Genomic DNA, 23,052 nt, shown 5'->3' with positions numbered 1-23,052 from the left:
CATCTTGGTCTTTTAATAATCCCATGCGGTATGTTTTCACTTTAGCAATAATTGTATTTTCTTTTTGCGTATTTTATTTAACAACATTTCAGGGCCCAGCTAATCTGTTCCATCTGTTGAGGGAGCGAACAATGTGCTGAGCACAGAAACAACTGCCTTTATCAGGCTGTGGCAGTTTGCAGAAGCAATCTAACACCCTGAATAATTCCCCGGGAGAAATTGCAGTCTCACCTACCGTGGACGCTGCCGTCCTTGCTGCTATCAGTAACCACACCACAATTGCAGGTGGTATGAAGGTTCAGAAGAAATTTATTGTTGAAATGTATCAGTGTAACTGTAATTGCAGGGAGATAGATGAAGGTCCTACAAGGAAAAAAAAAAAGTGGCTTTTCTAAAGCCGATGTGAAGGCTTGTGGTGGCACGTTTCTATTTTATATTACAATTTTCAAATCAAACAAAGCATCCTAACCAGATTAAGAGGTGTGACAGTTAACATTGAACAGTTGCGCTGTAGCATCTTCATCAGCACATCCAGGGTGTGATGCTAAACAGGGAAAGAAACACAGCAGCAGAAAAAATCCTCGGCACTATTAGACTTTGTGATTCATCTCAAAGTAACAGCCTGTGGCAAGACCCCTCTTGGCTACCTCCGCAGCATAAAAAGAAAGGTGTCCGAGCGCTCAGTGCCTCCGCAGCCCCTAGGAAGAGACAGGCAGGTGTAGCACAGGTTGGGTGCGTGGTAGGACGGGCTGGATGCTCCCGGGCAGCTGTTTCTTGCAGGCAGAGGGGCCGCAGTGCCCAGCTGAGCCCACCCGGCTGGCCGCCCTGCCCTCTGCAAACCCGAGGGTGCTCTGGCTGTTTCGCAGTGTCAGTGATACAAAGCAGCTGTCAAACAACCCGTTCAATTAGCTTAAAAGCTGCTTTCTGTTTCCCGAGTGGTACAAACCAGTCCAGGTGTACTGGTGTGAATCTGGCTGTAATAAGCATGCCTCCAAATTTCCCTCGATAGAAAAGGTAAAAGTCACTGATGGACTTTCTGGAAAGGATCATCCCCCACTGTTTACTGTGCAGTGACATGCAGGCTTAGCACAAATATGTGGAGATAAAATCTGGGAGGGCGAAAGCCAGACAAACAGGAAAGATGTAGTTGCCCCAGCTGAGGTTTGGTCTAGTCGCTGGGCTGGATGGGGCGGCGGTTGCGGGCAGGCTCAGGCTGACAATGATGCAAAACTGAACCTGGGCTATTGCATACCTTAGGAGAATCTGGGGATGGAAAAGGAGCAGAAAGTTCAAATATTTACAGGAGAAAAGCAGAGACTCTTGTAGTAGCAACTGGATTTTAAGACATCCAACTTCTTGAATACATGTAGCAGACAGGACTATTGCAGCAAGTCCAGGGAGGGGGGATATTGTGGGAGATGCGATCGTGTTTTGTGTTATTTATGATACTGTTTGGCAGTTTATTCCTGGAGTGTCTCATCTACATACACAGTATGTAAATGTTGCTCTTCTTTTTCCTTAGCATGTCCAAAGTATTGTGTTTGATTTCCTGTTCTGTATCATTTTTGCAAAACTGCAGAAATCCCACACTTCACATCAGAAGCAGCTTGAATAAAAAAATTCACAAAACGAAAAGAAAACAACCATGCTTGGAGGTCACATCTTCAGACACGGACAAGTTCCTGCTCTCTGCTGACACCCACAGTGCTGTGCACATTTATTTGAAGTGAGGACACGCTGCATGGGGTGTACTGTTTATTTCTCCACCAGAATCCTTTCGGATCTTCCAGGGTGGAAGGTTTTGAGGATGACAGAGTAGCGAGGTGGTGATATGGCCAATGCCAAGGGCAGAAAGATGTGCAAGAAACTCCGATAGACTGCAGCATAGGAAAGAGGAGGTCACCCCTTACCCCCAGATATATACATCTGGGCTTGAGGAACTGTGCTTCTATAGAGGAACAGCTGTTGTTATCTCGTATATACTGAGGAAGATCAAGAGGGATGCCAGTTCCTCATACTTATAGATATCTTTAATACAAAGGAAAAAAGTGGGAACTTGGGCAAGTGCAGGAGAGAAGTGTGGTTTTCTTTAGCCAGCTCAACAAACTGATGAAGAATGTACTGCTGGGTATCCCTGAGACCATGACAAAGTCCACCTACTCCCTCCCTACCCGGTTCCCCGAGAGAAGAAATTGATTTCATATCACATTTCACACTTCATTTAGTCTGCCTCCCCCGGAGAAAGGCCCCCACACAATGACACAAAAGACATCAGTTTTATTTACTGCCCATCTACTTGTGTCTTTGTGCCCCGTTGAGTTGCAGGAAAGCAAACCAGTGTGGGAACCCAGAGGATTGAGATTGTTCAATGAAGCTTGCCCAGGGGATGCAGGCACAGTAAATCACGCCTGACAGACTATTGTTGTAACGGGGGGCTTTTGTTTTGTTTTTCTGGAGTGGTGTTGGTTTTCTCCTGGGATGGCTTTGTAGTCCTGAAGCAAGGGTGGGTGTTGGGGGGCTGGGAGAGGGGCACGGGAGGCATGTGCACTACAGCGTGGGGGGGGGGAAGCATTGGCACTGGGCCCGCCGCATGACAAAGTGCTTTGAATGTCCACATTCCCTTTTTTGTTTTCCTTTCTGATTATCCTCTGGCTCTAAATATGCTAATGAGTTTGGCATCTCCTTCAGCCTAATGCAGTAGGGCAAGGGCTGATAGCTCATGGGCTTCCGGCTCACCTAGAAACCTTCTCACTGGAGGATCTCAAAGCTCCTCCATCCCTCTTCCTCCCCAGGAGCCCCTGTGCCTGAGGCCCTGCGCTGGGCTCCTCACCCCTCATGCACACATCATTTAGGCTAAATTTGGACCTCACACTTTAGCCTTTGAAAGATCTGGGCTTGGTTTTTCCTGCTGACTGATATATCATCTCAGGAAGAAAAAGAATTACCATAGAGAGTAAAGCTCTAAGAAACCATTTGGTATCTAGGAAGAGACAGAGTGTAACTATGTTGTGTGCCAGGTCTTCCTGAAATTATACAATGACAACAGAGAATAATCAGCCTTCCCAAAGTAAATACACACCTGCCATTAGGGCAGAAAGAGCATCTTGTAATATCGTAAGAGAGCTGGTACACATTTGGACCCTGCAGATCTCATTCAGCTTTGAGAATTGGTTCACGTACACATTATCCCATTCCCTGCCACATGGAATTTCAAATATCAGACAATTTTATAAAAGCAAAACCATGAGTTACATATGCTTATAATAAAGTCATAATACTTTAAAGAAAAAAAAGATTCAGGACAAACAAATATTATGAGGTCTTGTGCAGCAAAGTTCCAGGGGAGGATTCATCTTTAGAGGCTTAAAGTGGCTGTTTAGCAGTGTAAAAAGCAGATTATGGAATGGCCAACAACTATTCAAAGCACAGAATGAGCACCATTAACTGACTGAATAGAAGAAGCTAAATAAATGTTCCCTGCCTTTGTGGGATCATCATCCGTGACCGTAAGTGTTGCACTGATTGTGCTGGTGCTGAAGTAAAGGAATTTAGCACTGCCTCCCATGGGAGACGGGGTCCCAGAAAATGGCTGTGTGTAATAGTGGGAGAAGATGAGGGAAGGGTTAATTCTATACTAGAAGGTGGTCAGACACTGAAAAACATTGCCAAGAGAAGCTGTGGGATCTCCATCCTTGGAGATATTAATAGGTCATCTGGATATGACCCTGAGCCACCTGATTTAGCTTTGATGGTGCATCTGACTTTGACGATAGCTGTGCCGGAAGGAGTAGGTACGTCAGATGGACTCCAGAGGTCCCTCCCAACCCAGATTGTCCAACAGTTCTATGGTATCTCCATGTCTGACTGATGAGGTTTTGTATGTGCTGTCTTTCTCTCACCTGTGTATCACCATTTAAGCATTAAAGTGAGGTTCACAAAATGCTTTTCCCAGGTCTCAATACCCTCCATGTAGCAATGACTGAATCCTCTTCCTGCAGATAATTTAAAAATCTTTGCTGAGTGTGAGGCATTTCCTCTGGGCAGGAAAGTTTAATGTATACGATCAGAATTAGTCTGCTTTCCAGCCTGTGAACTCAGATCCTGAAGATATAGCTGAATTCAAACCAAAATCCCAGATGAAAGCTCCCCTATGTTTTTTCCTAAACTCTCAACTCTGGTTCTGCAGTTGCATCACTGTCCTTTATAAAGGATGGGACCGCAACCCTACTTCCAGTCCAACTAGGCTGGCCTAGACAGGTTAGTCCTTGGCTTCCCATGTCCACTGAGTCTTCTCAACTCCCGATCTCCATCTAGATTAATCACACGTATTTTCACGCTGCAGCGAAAGCTTTTCTTTTTCACTTGCCAGACTCATGGAACCAACCCGTTTCTATGAATGGGCTCTGTTTTGATGAATCAGCATTTCCCATCAGTAAGCTTTGCATCTGAAATTCCCTGGCCATCCTGAACCAGACTTCTGATGGCAATATTTTGAGCAGTCTTTTGGAGCCCAGGGAGAGGGATGACTGCCTGAGTCAGCGGCTTGCCTATTTTCCCCCCGGCCAAGAACAATTCAGCAGCGACGCTGAACAAAGAGTGCCCAGCAAACACAGCCCATTGCAGCTGTCATCTACTGTCACTTCTTTTTATTCTCTCAAATAAAGGCAAACCCTTTTGAGCAGTGAAAACACTGGAGATTTAGAAACAATTGTTACAAGGTAATGCCTGGAAACACACTTAAAGGGCAGGATTCCTCCTTGAAGTATTTGTTCAAGTGAAAAAGCCTAGCCAACAGCACCATGCTTAGCTGCTGGGCCAACACACATGGAAAGCCGGTGATCCTATAAAACTGCAAGGTGCCTAACATGCCACTTAGGAAACTCGTCATCTTTTTGGCCTGAAAGGAAAGGGGCTGTCACTTGAAGCGTGGGCAGAAGCAATGAGCCACCGGTCAGCTGAGTGTGCCTTTTGCAATGCCTTCTTGAGTTTGAAGAGTTCCAGGTCTTGGCTTTCTTTTTCTCTGCACAGTCTTTGTCTGTATCCCATCTATTAGGAATTTTTCTTGCCTGCCTCCTTGGCTTGGATCTCTTTGTTTCAGCTGTGTGTCCTTCCTCTAGGCCTGATGCCAAAGTCACAGATGTGCAAGATGGGAGAGGAAGACCAAGACATGGAGAAGCTTGTGCTTGAATTTATCAACAAGCACTTGACATTCCCATGGTGCTGTTTATTTCACTAAAATCCCACCTGTGCATGGGAGATTTTTCAGCCAAGACCAGCTGGGAGTAAGGCCAAAGGCTGAATAGAGCTGTGTAGGCTTTTACACCTTTCAAGAGCTCCCCTGTAATTGCAGCTTGAGATAAACCAATGCATTTGTTTCCTTTTCTTATTTTTTTTCTGATCTTCTCCATGAGACAGTCACACGATATTTGAAGTTGATGTGTAGTAGAAGGGGTATGTGCCTGTTCAATAAACTGAGGAATCTAAAGAGAGACTAGGAGAGGAATATCCTTACAACGAAGACCAAAATAGTAAAGCTTTGATAGCATGGAAGTGCTTTTTCACACAGCATTTTGCATCCTCTCGGGGCTTGTATCATGGCCCTTTTCCAATGTCAAATCACCTCTAGGCATGCAGATCTTATCTCACAGGGGTGAAATGGAGCGAATATTTAGATACATGAAGAGCTAAATAAACTGCTGCTTTTCAGCTGTTGATAGCTGGAATTTCTGCAGATGTCAAAACAATCTACCTGTGTCCTTTCCAAAGCAGGTCATCTTCAGGATGGGAAGGCAAACAACAGATTGCATAGCAAGTTGGTATCAGCAAAAAGAAACCTAAATTTTCTTTCTGTCCTCAATAGCAAGAATTCTCCTTCTGGACAACCTCTAGTACCATCTGCCTTGTGCAGTCTTTTTGATAAAGCAACACCAAGCCCAAGGAGATACCCAAGAATTTTGCTTTCTCGAGAAAATGTTTGTTAGCTGCAAAAGACCAGGCCTTAATGAATAGCACCTAAGCTCTAACGGCCATTAACAGCCATGTTATACTAATAGTTATGGTAGTAGAAATGCAAAATAATTTCATTAAATAGGTTTGCAACATCTTTTTTTTTTCTGCCTTAAATTTTTTGTTTGTTCTTAGTAGTGCGACAAACACATAATGGGTGTTCCAATATAAATTAGACATTACCCATATACCTAATACTTCCTTAAGACCTGCTCTGTGTATTATAACAGTTGCCGGAAAAGCCATCTGTTCTAGGTATGTCCTTTTACAATTATTGGTGATAGGACATTGCCTTTAAGGAGTAGCATAAGGGAAAATTTCTGGAGTAATATCAGTGAGGAACAGAGAAAAGTGATGTGTTGGAATAAATTAAAGACAAAAAGAAAGACAGACACTGAAGTGGCTCACTGCTTGTGCCATTGACATGGGCTGCCCAAAGTTTTTCTAACCTTCTTTCTTGAAAAAAAAATTGGTTTCAATTGGCTGAAATTGTTTATGGATAACTGTGGACAATATTTGCTTTGCTTCCTACTGTTTTTCCTACTGTTCATTTACAAAACTAACAATTAAAAAGTTAAAACTATTCACAATGTGCATATTACTTCTATTTTCAGCAGCAACAAGAATCATAGCTCTGTGACAACATATCAATAATTTCTTCAGAAAAAATAAAAAGGAAAGGCAAAACATTCTGACCGTCTGGCATGAGCTAGTATGTAGACCATGCTCAGATTCTTACTGTGGGAACAACGGTCTTGGACAAGCCATATCTGCCTGCAGCCATCGGTATCCTCATTGTCAAAACAAATGTGTTTATCTCTTTTGCAAATGCTTTGAAACATTCTCTAGTAGAAATTTGGTATACAAGGCTAAAACCCCACAAATCTAATCACTTACATTTTTACTGGAAAAGAAAGACAGGAAAATATACATCAAAAAAACTGTTGTTGAGCGGGGCTTTTGCAGGGGAAGAAAAACAAAGCATTTGGTAGCAATTAATATGCCCCCTACATTTGCAGTTTTAATTCCTGTGCAGATGCGCAGTGTTGTTATTCTAATAACTTCCTGTGGTGCTCCCTTTTGCTGTAAACCTCAACGCCAATTAAAATGTGATCCATCACCGAATGCTTCCGAAACAAAGGGGAACGTCCAAATTTCTGATACAGCCATGAAAAATCCCAGTCAGTCAAAAGAAGACCCAGGGAAAAAAAAAAGCATTCAAGTCTTCCCATTTCTGTAAGAAAGAGTAGGAGAAAATGTTCTTTTGTGTAAGTCTTGTAATAGAAACAGACTGAGGGATTTAGACTATATTAGGAGAGACCAGCCAGACTTCCACTCAGCAAAAAGGTTGATTAATAAATGCGTCGAGCTTCTTGTGCTGAAATGACAATGTCTGGATATTCACCCTCTGGGGGAAACGTCAGGGATTGGATGGTACAAGCAGATGTATCTATGGTTTCGCGAATAGCTGAAGCCAGCTTTCAGGCAGCAGCGAGTGAATGCCTCCCCTTCTTTGTCTGCAGCGAGGAGAGGCAATGTTGTAATTGTGCAGAGATACACAATTGTGCTGCCAATAGAGGCTCCAAGCCTTACAGTAAATAAAAGGTGGGCAGCTCGTTGGTGGTTCACCAGCTTATTAAAAAGGGCTGAGTCGCTTTTTCTTTCCACCCTGAATGATATAGCTTCCTCTGTAATGCAAATCAGCATCAAACAGAGGGCCTGGGCACTCTTGTTTGTATGCAGGACACGACTTTGCCACCGAGGATGGTTTTTTCATGGTTCACGTTTCCAGGCAGCATCCCAACATACCCTACAGTCACCATTAAGTAGGGCTTACTCAATGGGCCTAACCCTCCTTGGGAAATGGCTTCTCCTGGGAAATGCTGAGACTTCTCTTGACATCTCTGCTGCTCTAAGACCAATGAGTGACCATGTGGTGACCAATACCCAGTACCTTGAGAGACGCTTGACATCCTCCTGGTACTCACTGGCTGCTGCATCAGTGCTGTAGCTGTATAGTATGGAGTGTCCTAAGGTTCAGCTTTAAGATATACCAGCTGTAAAAATATTTTGCTGATTTTCCAGGAGGATTCTCTGCAATTATGGAGAACACAGTAGAGAGAGCTCTCTGGAACACTGTAGTGAAGACAAGCTTGCAGAAGACTCTGTGTTGCCAACTGCCCGTACTCCATCATATTTAGTTGCATGTACAGACAGTAGGGAGATGCAAGGGATAGATTTGGGGTGCATGGTATTTCTGGACTATAAAATCAGTGCTTTTCTGTAAAATACAAGATAAACTGTTCAGTTCCAAAGGGACCATGTTCTCATTCACACCCAAGCTTTGTAGCTTATTCCTGAGACTTTAAATCAGATGTTACGATAGAATGAACGTCTTCTCCCCTTTGTATAGCTGCTGACTACGTGCTCTGCCCCCCATTCAGAGATGGGACCATAATAGATGCAAATGGTTTGCCTTCCTCAGCATCAAAATAAAAAGATGCCACAGCCAATTTGCAATGACCAGACACATATGTCCTCCCAGGGTTTGGTCAGAGGGGAGAGGAGGGGCTGCAGGAGAAGGACAGGAAGGTTGGTTGTTTATTTATTTATAACCTCTCCAAGCCTGTTTTCTCCAGGCAAGAATCCTTGCCAAGTCTATTTACAAAGTTCAGCCTGGGGATCGTGAGAATTGCAGCTCGCACGCAGCTCATGGGCCGGTGCTCAGCGCTTGCCCTACCACGGATGTGTCCTTCTTCCTTCTGCTCTGTGCTGGACCTTTAGTCCTGTTTTGGGGGAGGAAAAGAGAAGCTGAGGAGGACACAGGAAAAATACATACTAGAGAAAATACGTGCTAGTAAAAGTATATTAAAAACTTTGTGTCTGTGTTGTTACCTGTCATTCAGACTCCTTTATGATAATATATTTCTTATCCTTTAAGTATTCCTCATATGTGAACGTTCATATAATTTACAGATTTGAATAGCAAACTCTTTCTGAGGGCTATGAGCATGAATCTAGATTAACATCTTGCCTGAAAAGCACCAGTTTTCTGGCCAGGATACCTGTTTCTACATTTCACTGTCATCTTGCTGGCATCAAATTGTAGTTCATGAACCAGATCTGGAAACAAAATAAAATGATGCCGCTCTGAGGACCTCACAAGAAATACATCACTTAATCCTGTCTTTAAATCTGTCGTATTCATGCTCATTAGCTGCTTAGCCAGGAGTGTAAGAAGCCTAACCTATCTTTCAGGAAAACCTTTGAAATCAACAGCTTTATTTTAATGTAACGTAGGTATGAATTATTGGGAGACCAAGCTCACGATCTATTTGCAGGAAAAACAGTGTCTTCTTTGTGATTTAAATGTACTTTTTATCGGGAAAGCAATTTTAGAAACAAGAATGGTATCCCATAATCATCCCAAAGTGTTTGGATATAAGCTATTATTTCAGACCTGGTGTAGGTTTTCACTTGAGCTGATTCATTGAGGTAGGTCCTGGGCTGTTTATCAAGGCTACAGACTTTGAAATATCTGATGAGGGAAATCTCAAATGCATCGAGGCTCCTAAACATTCTCAAGGATGACTTAAGTGCCTAAATATACATGTGACTAAGATGACAGTGATGAAAGCAGTATTTAATGCCAATGATGATATTTATTTTCAATATTATACTATTATTGAAGAGCACAGTATGACCATTGCTCATTTACACCACATTACGTCTCTGGAGACATTTAGGCACACACAGATTTCCTCTTGGCAGACTACAGTAGTGGAGCTGAGTCCCTTCACAGCAGAAACCAACCCTGAAATGCTGATGCTCCCAGCTATGGGGATGAGACCTGCTTGGCAGCAACCCTGGCATTTACGGCATCACTTCAGCAGAGGCATCAGCATATTGTGGAGGAGATGAGACAGGGGACAATTAGCAGTGCCATAAAGACAGGATACTTAGTGATTTCCCATCATTTTCCCTTCCTGGTCTCTTCTTCCTACTGAATGAAGCAGGTGCTTAGCTCCTATTTCCATCATTGACTTGAACAGAAAAACAGAATAATGCAAAACCAGAAACAGCGACTCCCTGATCTGATACACTCAGCAACAACTAGTGGAACAAACTTCAGGGAAAAATAAATTATTCCGCTCTGTCTTGGCAGTAGCTTTTAGAAAAGACACGTCTGACAACTCCTACACTACCTGTATCACCCACATGGGGTTAAATTAATCAAACTTCATCTATCTGATCATAGAAATGGCATTGTAACAAAACAGTTATAAATACAGAGTGCTCTTCTTTCAGCCTCACTTCAAACAACATCCTAGATCCGGACTTCTATTCCTATAACACTATTTTGGAGCAATACTAGTGTAATTGTTCTCAATCAGATATGTCTTCCCCATTTTTATAATATTTTTACATTCTGTTTTTTATAGGTAAAAAATGATGGGTCTGGTCACCTTTGAGAGTTATGCAGCATTTGTGTGTATAGGCAGAAAAAGGAATTTAAATTCATGTTTGTCCATCTGCAATATGTTCTTCACAGAAACATCATGTCAGATTCTCCCATGTCTGGGTTAGGAGATTTATCGTGCAATTACAAATCCTGAATGTATTGTGTGGCTGCATGACCTGGACGTGTAATCAGCAGAAGAGGAGAAAAATTCTGGCAGTTTGTGTAATATTTTCTCTCTTGCTAACCTTCAGCATCATGCCTTTTATTCCTTTCTACAACTGCCTTCCTGGTTTCCTAAGGAAGTACTTTATTAAACTCTCTTTCTTAGAGGAAAATGGTGTGCTCGCCTCAGTTTCTGTAGTCTGTCCAAGACCAGGCTGTAGTCACAAGAATTGATTTTTCCCCTTGCATAGGACAAGCTGAGAAAAGCAACTTCTTCCATGCAGGTATTAGGGTGACTTTTAAAACATGTTACCTGAGGAATCACTCCACATCCATCACACGAAACTTGTAAATAAGTTGATTTGATTTCAGCAGCTTATCGCAAGTTGCTCGGGAGAAGTCATTCTCAAGAATATTCATCAAAGACACACAAATACCCAAATAAAGGTAACACAAAATCTTGCCTCTTGTTTCACAGACGAGCAGAATTTCCTGCCCTAGACAAAGAGGAATATGCTCCTGCCTAAGAGATAAAGCAGAGCTTCAGGGATTTGCAACAAGTCCCTTCTGAAATCCCCTCTCCCCAGTAAAAAGCAAAACCATGGGGATTCTGGGGAGCTGTTGAACTGGCTAATTTAGCCGGGTGTATACACCATGAAAATATAACTAACCCAGGAAGAGGCCTTTCACAGAATCCATTTACAGGCACAACGTGAGGTCAAGTTGTAAATTGTTCGGCCGGGTTTGTTTAGCACAGCCTTGATGGATCGGGAATAGCTGACGTTTTCCGCGAGGTCCGTATTTGCTCAGATGGTTCTGGAAAGGTAAGCAGTGGTTTCCATTGCAAAGGGAAAGGTTTTAAAGGGTATGGCTGCTTGGGCTTATCCGTCCGAGCAGGGAGCCCAGGCATGCATGTGCTGCCTACCCCGGGAACGCTAAGTGAACCTGAAAGCCTCCCAACATCTGGCTGCAGCTTGCCTTTGTTTGCTTTAGGCTTTCCACACAGACGACCACCCCAGCGGAGAGAGCAGGGATGAACAGGGCGTCTTCACGCATGGCTGGCGAGATGTGTGGAGTTTGTGTACCAGCCATGTCTTTGGGGATGGGGAGGGAGGCTCCGGAGCTTTTGCTCACATTGTCCTTCTGAAATCACAGAATCCCTAAGGTTGGAAAAGACCTGTAAGATCATCGAGTCCAATGTGCTCCTGGCACAGTGGGGCAGCCTCTCTCACTGCATCTGATCTCACTAAGGTTTCCGGAAAGGCTCACCTGCCATGTCCCACCCAGGGGTGCGTTAAGGTTACTTAAAGACCCTTTCAGGTACCCCGTGACCTTCAGATATTGGGGTTCTCTTTGGTCTGGAAAGGAACTTCTATTTGGCTGGAATTTGGAGGATGCTGTCAGGAAGGGACTCTCCTTGCCTCGTTTCAGGAATTCTGCTTCTAGTTTTGGTTGAGAAAAGGGACAGGGAGAGTGAAGTGGAGAAAAGAAAAACCCAGATATGTCAAAATTAGATTACTAAATACCAGGCAGTTTCTGGAAAGTGGCTTCTATTCCTCTGAGATCTGATCCTGCTAGTTTCTCCCTCCTCTCAGGATTCAATATAAATATAAGATTTCATGGTTTGGTGCTTTTTTTTTAATTGTTTAAGATAATGAAAGAGATGTGGAATGGTTTTTTTGGTAACTTACTGCTCTGAGTGAGTAGATAACCCAAGAAGCTGGACAAATAATCTTGAGGAAGATGAAGAAGCCTGACTTCCAGTAATAGCAATAAGGACCTGCCAAGGGGCCTTTGCAGCTTCTCTTTATGCCGTGTGAGGCAATATTTGTGAGAACTAGTATCTTTTATTATACTTTTGATATAGGTGGAGGGAAAAAACCCTTTCACAGTCCACAGCATAAGCTTTCTTCAGGTATGAAATAGAAGCAGCAACTTCAAAGATTTATACAAGACCTTATCTACCCCAAAAAGATTTTTTTCTCCCTCTCTAAATCTGTATTGTTTGGTGCTGAAAAAACCCCTATCATCTGGTCCTGCAAACTTGGCTTAGAGTGGCTCTAGATCATCGCAGCTGTAACCACGTCATGACTCGTCCTCCACAGACCAATTTCTTGATCACTTTGGCATCGAGGTTACCTCGTGAAGTGCTGGGAACTGAAGCACGCATGGTACTAAAACACGAGCTTGTCTTGCTTCCCATTGTGTCCTTTCTGATTCATTTCAGGCCGAGATGCCGTTTTCACGAGAATAACCCCTTTTCCAGCTATTTCTATTCCTGCTGACGGAGCTCCCTCTTGCGGGAGCCGCGGAGCCTTCGCTGCCCTTCAGCGGGCCCGTTCTCGCAAGTATTTTCCTCACGTCTGACTCGCTGATAAAAAATTTAATATTTACCTACTGAGCACTTTGTTACAGTATATGACAGTATGCAGCTTTTATTCCAATATCTTCCAGATCACTTTTAGAAGGAAAGTTTCCATATTGGGAATTCAGCTGATTCCTTTTGTATGGAAAATTCACATGTTTATTGACAACAAAGGAAATACTCTTGGTTTTAGATTACTTGCTCTACCATATATTCATTGACACAGCTGAGTCTCAAGCTGAGACACTTGGCAGTCTGCGTGCCCTGGTGAGGCCGCCCCTTGAATCCTGGATTCAGTTTTGGGCCCCTCACTACCAGAAGGACATTGAGGTGCTGGAGCGTGTCCAGAGAAGGGCGACGAAGCTGGTGAGGGGTCTGGAGCACAAGTCTGATGAGGAGCGGCTGAGGGAGCTGGGGGTGTTCAGTCTGGAGAAGAGGAGGCTGAGGGGAGACCTCATCGCTCTCTACAACTGCCTGAGAGGGGGTTGTGGGGAGGGGGGTGTTGGTCTCTTCTCCCAAGTGACAGGACAAGAGGAAACAGCCTCAAGTTGCACCAGGGGAGGTTTAGGCTGGATATTAGGAAAAATTTCTTTACTGAGAGAGTGATGAAGTGTTGGAACAGGCTTCCCAGGGAGGTGGTGGCGTCACCATCACTGCAGGTGTTCAAGGAACGTGTGGATGTGGCACTGTAGGACATGGTTTAGTGGGCATGGTGGGGTTGGGTTGATGGTTGGACTTGATGATCTTACATTACAGGTCTTTTCCAACCTTAGTGATTCTGTGATATTCAGTCAGCAACCTGTGTTGCTTATAGGTGAAGAATATAACCCATCCTCACATGTGACATTGCCCTCTGCTTGGGCCTCCTTCATCTGAAACAATCTGTGCCAAATCCAACAAGTACTTTCAGTAGTGCTATGTATTGTGCAAGCTGTACTAGAGATAAACAAAGTTCACAGGACATGTTGGGATAGAATTAAACTTTCCATCACAAATTCCCTTTGTTTTAAAGCTGAAAAGGCACAAAACATTTTAAATGAAAGATAAATGCAAATCCATTGCTTTTTCTGTGTGGAAGACTCTCCAGTGTCCCCAGCACAAATCCTATTATATTCTACTGAAAGCGAGTTCAGCTCACAAGTTGGAGTAAAGTTCCTATTTGAGAACTGGGTAGGAAGTTTTCATGGCAATATGACAACATTTTCTCAGCAGATATCAGGTTGCTTTAAAACAAGTAATATAGAAAGGCAGAAACCCTTACTTCATTTTTGTATAGATTTAAAACCTATCCCTTGCGGGGCAGGGGGACCTGACAAAAAAAAAAAAAAAAAAAAAATCAAGACATCTTGAATCCAGGGTCAGAGGGGAAATCGAGCACTCTGAAGTCATTGCACCTATGCATGCCTCTTCCAGCAGCTCTGAGGACAATAAGATTTCTCACAAACTCTACTGGCAAAAGAGGAGGATTCTCCTCCTTCAGAGGAGAATCCAGGTATGCCAAGTCCTAGTTCAACACACGGTGGCAGCAAGGGACTGGCTCTGCAAGGGTTGGGAATGAGCACAGGCCAGCACTGTCCTCAGCACAAGGACATGTGTGCCCTCCTGAAGGAAAAAAAAAAAGTTTTCCAACTCTTTACATAAGAGATCATGGAGCAAAGATGTTCTGTTCCGAGGTGTGACTCTGCAGAATGGCATCCCAGCAATGTCTCCTCTCTTGCATGTCCACAGCGCTGCGGGACCAGCTGCTTTCTTCCCTGTTTACAGTCTCAGTCCTTGGGCGAGGTGGGCGCTAGTTTGCAGGTTGCACTGTCTTCAAACTCACCTGAGTAGCCCAGGTGCTCTAAAATCAGCCCTTAGACACTCTCACACAGTCCCTGTGCTTTCTCTGTATTAAGGGTTTGAGCCATGAAAGGGCAGAACTATTTAACCCATGAGGGTTTAAGATGTGTCCTTGGAAACCTTCCTCTCTTGCATGAGCATCCAAATCACAAGGCTGGATCACCGATTTGCACTTGCTCGGTCTCCCTAGCTCAAGGGCTGCTACATTATTCTTCCTTCAGTACAACAGCTTCATCAAGAAAACATAGCTCAGTGGTACTGTACTACCACCACGATGCTGGTACAGATGAATTGCTGCAAGGCAGGAGGAAGGATGCAGAAGTTGTGATAACCATCAACCTGTTATACCGGGCATGACCCTGTTGGCATGACCAACTGCTGTGTTTGAAAAGAACAAAGTTATCCCACCCTATTTTTTTTTTTTTAATGAAAAAAGCATTAGATGATACCAAGGGGAAGGATGTGAGACCTGCTCTGAGGCAGGTGTTTAAATCCCCCAGCTATGGCCATCTCATCAGCATTTCCTCTTGGTTAGCCTGGAGAGCACTATGTGGTGGCCGTGGCATGCTCCCCAGAAGAGCAGCAACTTCTTGCCAGGAGGTGGCACCTCGAAATACGGTGTGGTGACAGTGAGATTCACTATACCCACCTCTCTGGGAGGTTCCAGCCAAAGGCTGTTTTCTTTTGATGCTCAGGAGTGGTATTTATCCATAAATACTTAATTCTTTTAACCTATCATCGCAGAAGGAATCAGCCAAGTCAATCAGTTAAGTCAATCCCCCCATATCATGCTTCAAAACCTATGCAGTAGGTTCACTTTACATTCCAATTTCAGCTTAAGCATGTCAGCTTTAACCAATATTTTTATGTGAATTAGTGGCCTCCTTTTATAATTGCTAATTGACAATTAATGCAAGATACTTTCTGCAGCTTACAGTCCACTTATTTCTCCTTTAGCCAGTCCTGCCTTACTTGTGTCAACCACCACATGTCTGGTGAGAGAAGATGAGAGAATCCTCATTTTAATTAATGCTGCTACATTTTTCTTCCCTGTTCTTTTTTTACAGTCCAGCAGGATATGGACACCTCTCTTTCCAAGATTACCAACCACACTTTAGGGCCTTCCCAATAATTAATAGGTTATTCCAGTTGGCTGAGAACAAACATTCTCCTTCATAAAGACAGCCAGAGAGATGGCAGTACTGTAGGAGCCTGAAGGTGTCTGTTCTCAGGTGTTGGGTGCTACTTCTCAGTATTTCTCTAATTGATTTCTCAGACCAGTACACATTTCAGATACATCCGTGCCATCATGACCAGAACTACTGAGTTTTGGCCAAGATTTTGGGAGAAGCCAGGTGGAAAGGTGAAGGCAGTGTTCACATGAGCTACCTACAGACCACACTCACTCACCCCATCAGCAGTAACTACCTTCCAGCCAATGCTCAGCCACACGCATGATAAATCCCCAGTGCTTCCCAAGTAAGTTGATAGCTCTTTATTAACCTATGATTTAAATGGTTTAAGCTATCCCAGCTCATTGTGACTGACACAGGCCAGGGAGCACTTGCACGATTAGCCAGGATGGATCAAAAGGAGAGGTAACCTCTGAGGATGGAGGATCAAGGACAGGAGATAGGCTGGGGTGGGTGACATGACACAGGAGAGGACACATGGCCATAGCAAACAGCAGACACCTTTGGCTTACTGTGGGATTGAAGGCTCCAAGTCCTCTTCCACACCCCCATCACCCAACAGTCCTTTCAGCCACAGACACCCCAAGCCCATCTCCTGCCTGCCCTCCACGATGACACAACATACTTAAGCTCAAGTGCTGTGCCCCTGTCAGCTGTCACATAAGACAGCTCGAGGCAGCCCTGGCAAAAGGTCACTTGATAAATATGTTTTTCTATGCTGTTTCCAGGACACAGCCCGGGCACCTTTTGAAGTCAGCGCTTTGGCATGTGCTCCACCAGTCCTTAAGGAGTTGGGTTACCCAAAGTCTCGGTTGCTCCTCCGAGAGCACTGCCAACCTGAAACGGAGTGCCACGACCTCAGCTCCTCATGGTCCCGTGATGAGCAAGACAGGTGGTAGATGACAGGAGATATGAGTGCAAATCAGGCAGCCCGGAGCATGTCAAGCACATTTCACAACCCCCTTGATTAAGGTTAATGAGTACCTGCCTGTTTCAGATCAGGAATCTGCAGCCACAAAAAATACCAAAGCCCTCCTTTTACTTTTCATAATGAGGGTTGGCTGACTGCCATCGGAGGGAGGTGTCACTAGTCCAGTAAATGAGGAAGACAGATCTATGCACCACCCAGTTACCTAATGGAAACGAGCAAACAAGGAACTGATCTCTGATTAATGCACTCATTAGCTCGCAGAAAGGACAACCAAAAGCCAGACAGATTTCAATTTTGCCCAAACACCATCTGTGCCTTTGTCCGACTTCCTCCGATTCGGATAATCGTTTGGGAGGTGCCAGCTAAACGTGAAGTGTCTCACAGTGCAAGCAGCGATGGTTGGCTAGTTGGCCCCTGATTTCACTGGGCACAAAATGGGGCAGTCTTGGGTGAGATATTATTTATTCTAATGAATAAAGGAAAACCAAGCTCATATTAGCATCTGGTATAAATATTCACGGCATGAGCTTCTGTTCTACAATGGTTTCTAGCAAACTGGGAAGTCACATGATTATTTCACATTTATCACATTGTAAGACAAAAATAATTATTTCAATGATGACCTAACTGAACTGATTTTTTTTTTTTTTTTAAATATAGTATGAGCCTCAAAGACCTTGGATTTAAAGACCTTGTGTACAGGAGTATTTCAGGCACAACATCTGTTAGTCACGGGTAAGCATGTCCCTTTGCATGTATTACCATTTAGGGCAGTAGAAAGATCTATCTGAAATTAAAAAGCCAAATTTAGCTGTAACTGAATAAAAGAGCCAGCTAATATTTTGTGTATTTATGGAAGGAAGTAGGGAAATTAGGGTAAAGATTACTTCAGATGAAAACAAACAAGAAAACAACAAGAGTAGATCTGAACTAAATTTTTTTTCCTACACCATCACATTATTTTTACGTTATTGTGGTTTAATGAGGTCAATATCTTATTATATTACTTGAAGGGCTGTTTTTTATGTTTTGTCTTGTACGAGGGCCTTTTCCTAAAGTCTCTCCCCTATACCACAGCATACATACACAATAAGACGACTTGCAAAAGTCAACAAGGTTAGTCTGAGCACAGGGCAGGATTTCATAAAACAGGGCAAGAAGGAATTTTTTGATGCCCAACAGCAGCTGAATACTCTTCCAGACCACCAATAAACCATGTGTGTAAGAGATAAGGGCATGCTGTATATGGGCATATAATTTCCACAAGGTACGCACAGAGCAGCTCTCAGCATATTCTGCACTTATCCAAGGGACAGTCACTCACAGCCCAATGATTCCCAAACCCTTTAGATGGCTTTTCCATTGCCCCAAACCAGCTAAACTGGGGTCTTTCATGACAACAGGTTTCTTTGCTTACTTTTTTTCAGCATTAGATTAAGGATCACATCTTTGCAGGTCACCAGCATAGTAAGTGTGCTCTCAGGGAGTGGAATAAATAGAAATTAACTTCACACAGGGATAATTAATGAGATAACAAATGACTTAGAGCTGCAGGAAATCAAGCAAAGAATGGATTCAGGTGTTGCTGGTGGTCCCAAACAAATACCTCAACCCCAAACAACTCATTATTCCTTTGAAGTTCAGGTGCAAACCTTATTAGCTCTGGACTGTGTCCAACGCTGCTTGCAATTACCTGAGCTAGAGACTGTCTGGACTTTGCTTGGGGTTGGCTGTGAGATAAGAACGCTCGGTTTGTGCAGTTTGGCTCTGTTAAAAAAGAGCCCAGTGCTCTCAGGCTTTTGTGCAACTGGGTCCCCATGCTTCGGTCCCTAATAAAAGATGTTCTTTCTCTGCTTTGTAAACACTCTACTCGCAGCCTTTTATTGTTCTGCAGAAAGAGAAATGCTCCATAAAATGCGTGTAGGAAGGGTATCAATTTCCTTGTATCGATTTTTGAATAAAAGAATTGTTCATTTAATATTTTTGTTTGATTACTTTATTAAATGCATTGATTTGCAGCCCAAGCTTACAGAAGAAATAGGATGCCCGTGACTCATACCTATTCTTCAGCAAGAATCCCCGTTAGATAATACATTATGCTAAGAATTACGGCTGCTGAGGCTTAATTATGATTAATTTATTCCCTCCCTTAGAGTGGATTAAATTTAATATTTGCAAGTGTTTTAATCCTTTCTAGATAAAACAACTCTGAACTGTCTGGAGTATGGATATGTTATAAGTTATGGTAGGAATAAGTCTGTTTTACAAAGGTTATATTAAATGACAGGAAAAGATTACTGTCAAGTAATAGGTCAGCATTTCAGAACTGTATATACTATGGTGGGATATGGAAATGAAAACATTCATGCAACCAAATCAACACAAGCACTTTTAAAAAGGGAAGTCAGTATCATTACATCTAGTCTGCAGACAGTAACTTAGGTAGAGAAATGAAGAGCTTAGAGACTGTCAGTGCCAGAATTTGGACCCTCCATCAGCTTGCTCTCTCCTTCTCATCCCCTTACAGCATCTACGCTGTGCAGGGGCACGAACAGAAGCACCCAGATGGCCACGCAGAGATGGCCCCTCTACAAACAGGCACGCGTGATGTTTGTAGTGGTAAAGCTGACTTCACATGGGATAATAAAACACAGAAAAAAGGTAACTTTTTAGAACAGCTCAGTCGGTTTGCAGAGCAGAGTATAAGGTGCTGTTGGAAATAGCAGGAAATTTGACTTAGATTGCTGAGGGAGCTCTTCCAGTCCTGTGTTCTCACACTCTTCATTAAAATACTGAACTTTTCTAGTGTTCTTAATTAAAAACCAGGGGGGGAGGATCACCTGAATCCCAGGTGTCTTAAATCCAGCTTTAGTTCTACATCTAAACTTTAGCCTTTATGCCTTTCGTGCAGAATTAGGTGCCAATAAATGGAGGAATTCACAGCTATTTCTGCAATGTGCAGAGGTGGGCAGAGGGTGGGCAGAGTTAAAAATTACAAGCAGAATTTGTACTTTTAAAAGCCACGTTGTTTGTGCATTTCCCAACCAAGTTGTACGCTGAAAACAGTTCTCTCCATGAATATCTTAAAGCAGAAGTTTTCCCCCTTCTGCTTCTGCTATTTAAAATACGTTTAATTGCTAAAAATTGCTAGAATTTTGGATAAGAGAATACTGCTGGTATAAAAAGATAATTCAAGCAGATGTTTCAAAAAATCAGTACAGTATAAAAATACCAAAGATGGAGCCTGCATTTTATCATGTTTATTGAAGAATGAGACATGCACAAACCACAGTACAGTATTCATTTACAATTCTATTAAGTTAATAAATCTAATAAATGGACTAAGGAAAAGCAAAGAAGGGAGCAATAAGGGGGGGTCAATAATAAAAACAGACACATCACATGAGGAGTTTGCAACAAGGCAAGACTATTTAGCATCATTCACACAATTATGTGCATTTCTAAGTGCCAGGGTATTCCAGCTCTGTTAGGAGGCACCAAGAGCCCCAGCAAAGATGCTGGCCAAGTGTCCATGACTTTCACAGGTTGCTCAGCTTTGCTGAGTTATTTGGCTGTTTGCAGAATTTTTTATGCGGAAAGAAATCAGGCAAAAGATCCTTAACTCAAATGTTGCATTTCCCACTTATCCCGTGTGCTGGGTATCTCCGCTCTGCGGACGAAGCACAGCTCTGCTAGTGAAGTCCGTTGCTTCTCTTCTGAGCTTGCAGAGATTGGTTTAAAAATTATTTCTAAGAACCCAAGAGCCATTTTTACAATCGCAGGTCACTCAGGGATAGCTCAGTGCTTTCTGAGGCTTGTCCCAAACTCTTCTTCAAGATCAGGTTGCATATATAGACACTGAACCAGCAAGCCTGGCTCTGGGAGGGGGTGAATATTACCCCGGAGCATGGGGGTCCCACGTACCCAAGGCAGATGAGTGTGGGGCCAGCCACAGCGGGACATGCCACAGCGGCTTCTCTCATGTGCTCTGGAAGCCACGACGGGAGCAGAGGGTGGGAGGTTTGCAGGAACTACCTGCCAAAACTTCTGCAGAGATAACCAGTGCGGCTGTGTTCAAACACCTCCTTACACCTTGTCATTGCCCGTGTGGTATCTCTCTCAGTGGCCTTGCTATTTCTAAATCAATACACAGCTTTTGGTTAAAAGAAATGAAACCTGGAGTTTTACAGTGGCTGACGTTATTCCGAGCCCGGTGAGCTGGTATCAGCATGCAGTGACCAGCTGCCATGGGCTGCAGGTGCTTGCTGAGGCTGGCGTCACTGGGAAGATGTCCCCTTTTCTTTTCCACAAGAATTTAGATTTCTTAGGACTGATCTATTCACTTGCCTTTTATACAAATTGAGGACAATTTACTTTGTTTCCCAATTTTGCTCCATTTGTTTTCTTTCCATCTATCCCTAACTCAGGACCCGATCTAAAAATAGAAAAGGAGCTAGTGTCCCCTAAGAGGGGAGAGGGATGCTGACAAATGTTTCCATAGCTGTAGTGAAACAGTATGCAACCATCAGCCATGGAAGTTATTCACAACAAACTGACTGATTTATTCTTTATTTGTCCTGAATAAATGCAGCGTATATATTGGCAAACATTTGTTTTAGAGCTACCGATTGCATCGCTAGGGATGGAAAGTTCTTGATGAAAAGGGCTTGTCTGGGGAGCGCTGCTGAGGTATCAGTTTTCTGAAGGTTTCCATTTTCTGGGTGTTTTAAAGAGCTGCAGCCGAAAAAACTGATTTTACTTGCAGTGAGGGTGATCCTCTGGTTTTTAGAGTATAGAGGATATAGCAATAGATAGTTACTCACCATATGTCTTTGTGAATCAGAAACTTTATCCATAATTACGAATTAAGTCTTGGGATGTATGTGACACCAGCCGGCAGGCAGGAACCCCCACGGCTCATGGGCAACCCCCCAGCCTCCCCTGGTTAGCGAGTCCCGCAGCAGTCTCCCCGCCGAGCGCCGAGGCGCGCCGGGGCTGAGGCGGTGAAAAGCTGAACAGCTGTTGCCCATGTTCAGTCTATGCTGTGGATAAACAAAGATTTAATTTTGCAGTAATGTTTAAACCAGCATCTTTAGAGTGAACATATGTTTATACTCATTATGCATATGTTTATTAGAGCTGGTCATAATGTTTTGACAGAAAAGTCCAATGAGAAAATGCAGTTTTGTCAGAACTGAAATGTTTTGCTGGATTGTTTCAATTTCTTCTTCTCAGTAAGAGTATAATATTTAACTTCAAGACAGTAAACATTTTGCTTTAATTTTCCTATCACAGTAGAATATTAATATTTAGTGTAATGCTTCCTTATTATTGAAGCAAAACATGCCAGTGTTTCTGATTAAACATTTTGGGGAATCTTCTTTTCCAGAGGTTTTTTTAACATTTTTTTCTTCAGAATTGGAACTATTTCCCAAATTTAGTCTGCCCTCTCCTGCAGAGAGTAATAGCAGTCCAGGCTTTCACTGTGGCACCTCTACCTGTTAGAGCAGACACGACACAGGGGAACAGCCCAGGCCATGAGACAAAGCTTTCCTCCGGTTATTTTCCCTGCTTGAAATCAACAGTTTTACCAGCTCATGATTTTATCAGAAGCCTCCTGCTCTGTGTTTTGTTTTTGAGACCAGCTCCCCGTATCTACTGATTTATAGGAAAGTCAAAATGAAAAGGAAACACAACCATCAACAAGACACATACATTTCTAGCCATTGTGGTTTTTGAATGAAAATAATCTAAAATATGAACCAAGAGGCTCAGAAACCAGAAGTCAAACAAAAAGAGCCCAAATGTATCACTTTTGAAAAGCCTTATGTTTTTTCTAAGTCAGCCTCATGATTTTTCTTGGCTCTGACAGAGTATTTCCAAGGATCAGAGGCTGACTATTATAATCTTCCTTCTGTTTCTCTCAATGTATGTTGCACTCAGGATTTTTCTCTTTTTCTCTGTACATGCTCCATTTTCTGCTGTCTGAAGTAGAGCCCTGTGACAGCCGAATTCACCTCTTCTTCTTCTGCTACTAGACGAGCCCATTTTACAGAAAGTCTAGTCTGCTCATTTTCCCTTTATCAAAGGAAAA

The sequence above is a fragment of the Gavia stellata genome, chromosome 22 (assembly GCF_030936135.1).
Source record: "Gavia stellata isolate bGavSte3 chromosome 22, bGavSte3.hap2, whole genome shotgun sequence".
Lineage (NCBI taxonomy): Eukaryota > Metazoa > Chordata > Aves > Gaviiformes > Gaviidae > Gavia > Gavia stellata.
Note: the sequence above shows the minus strand (reverse complement) of the source record.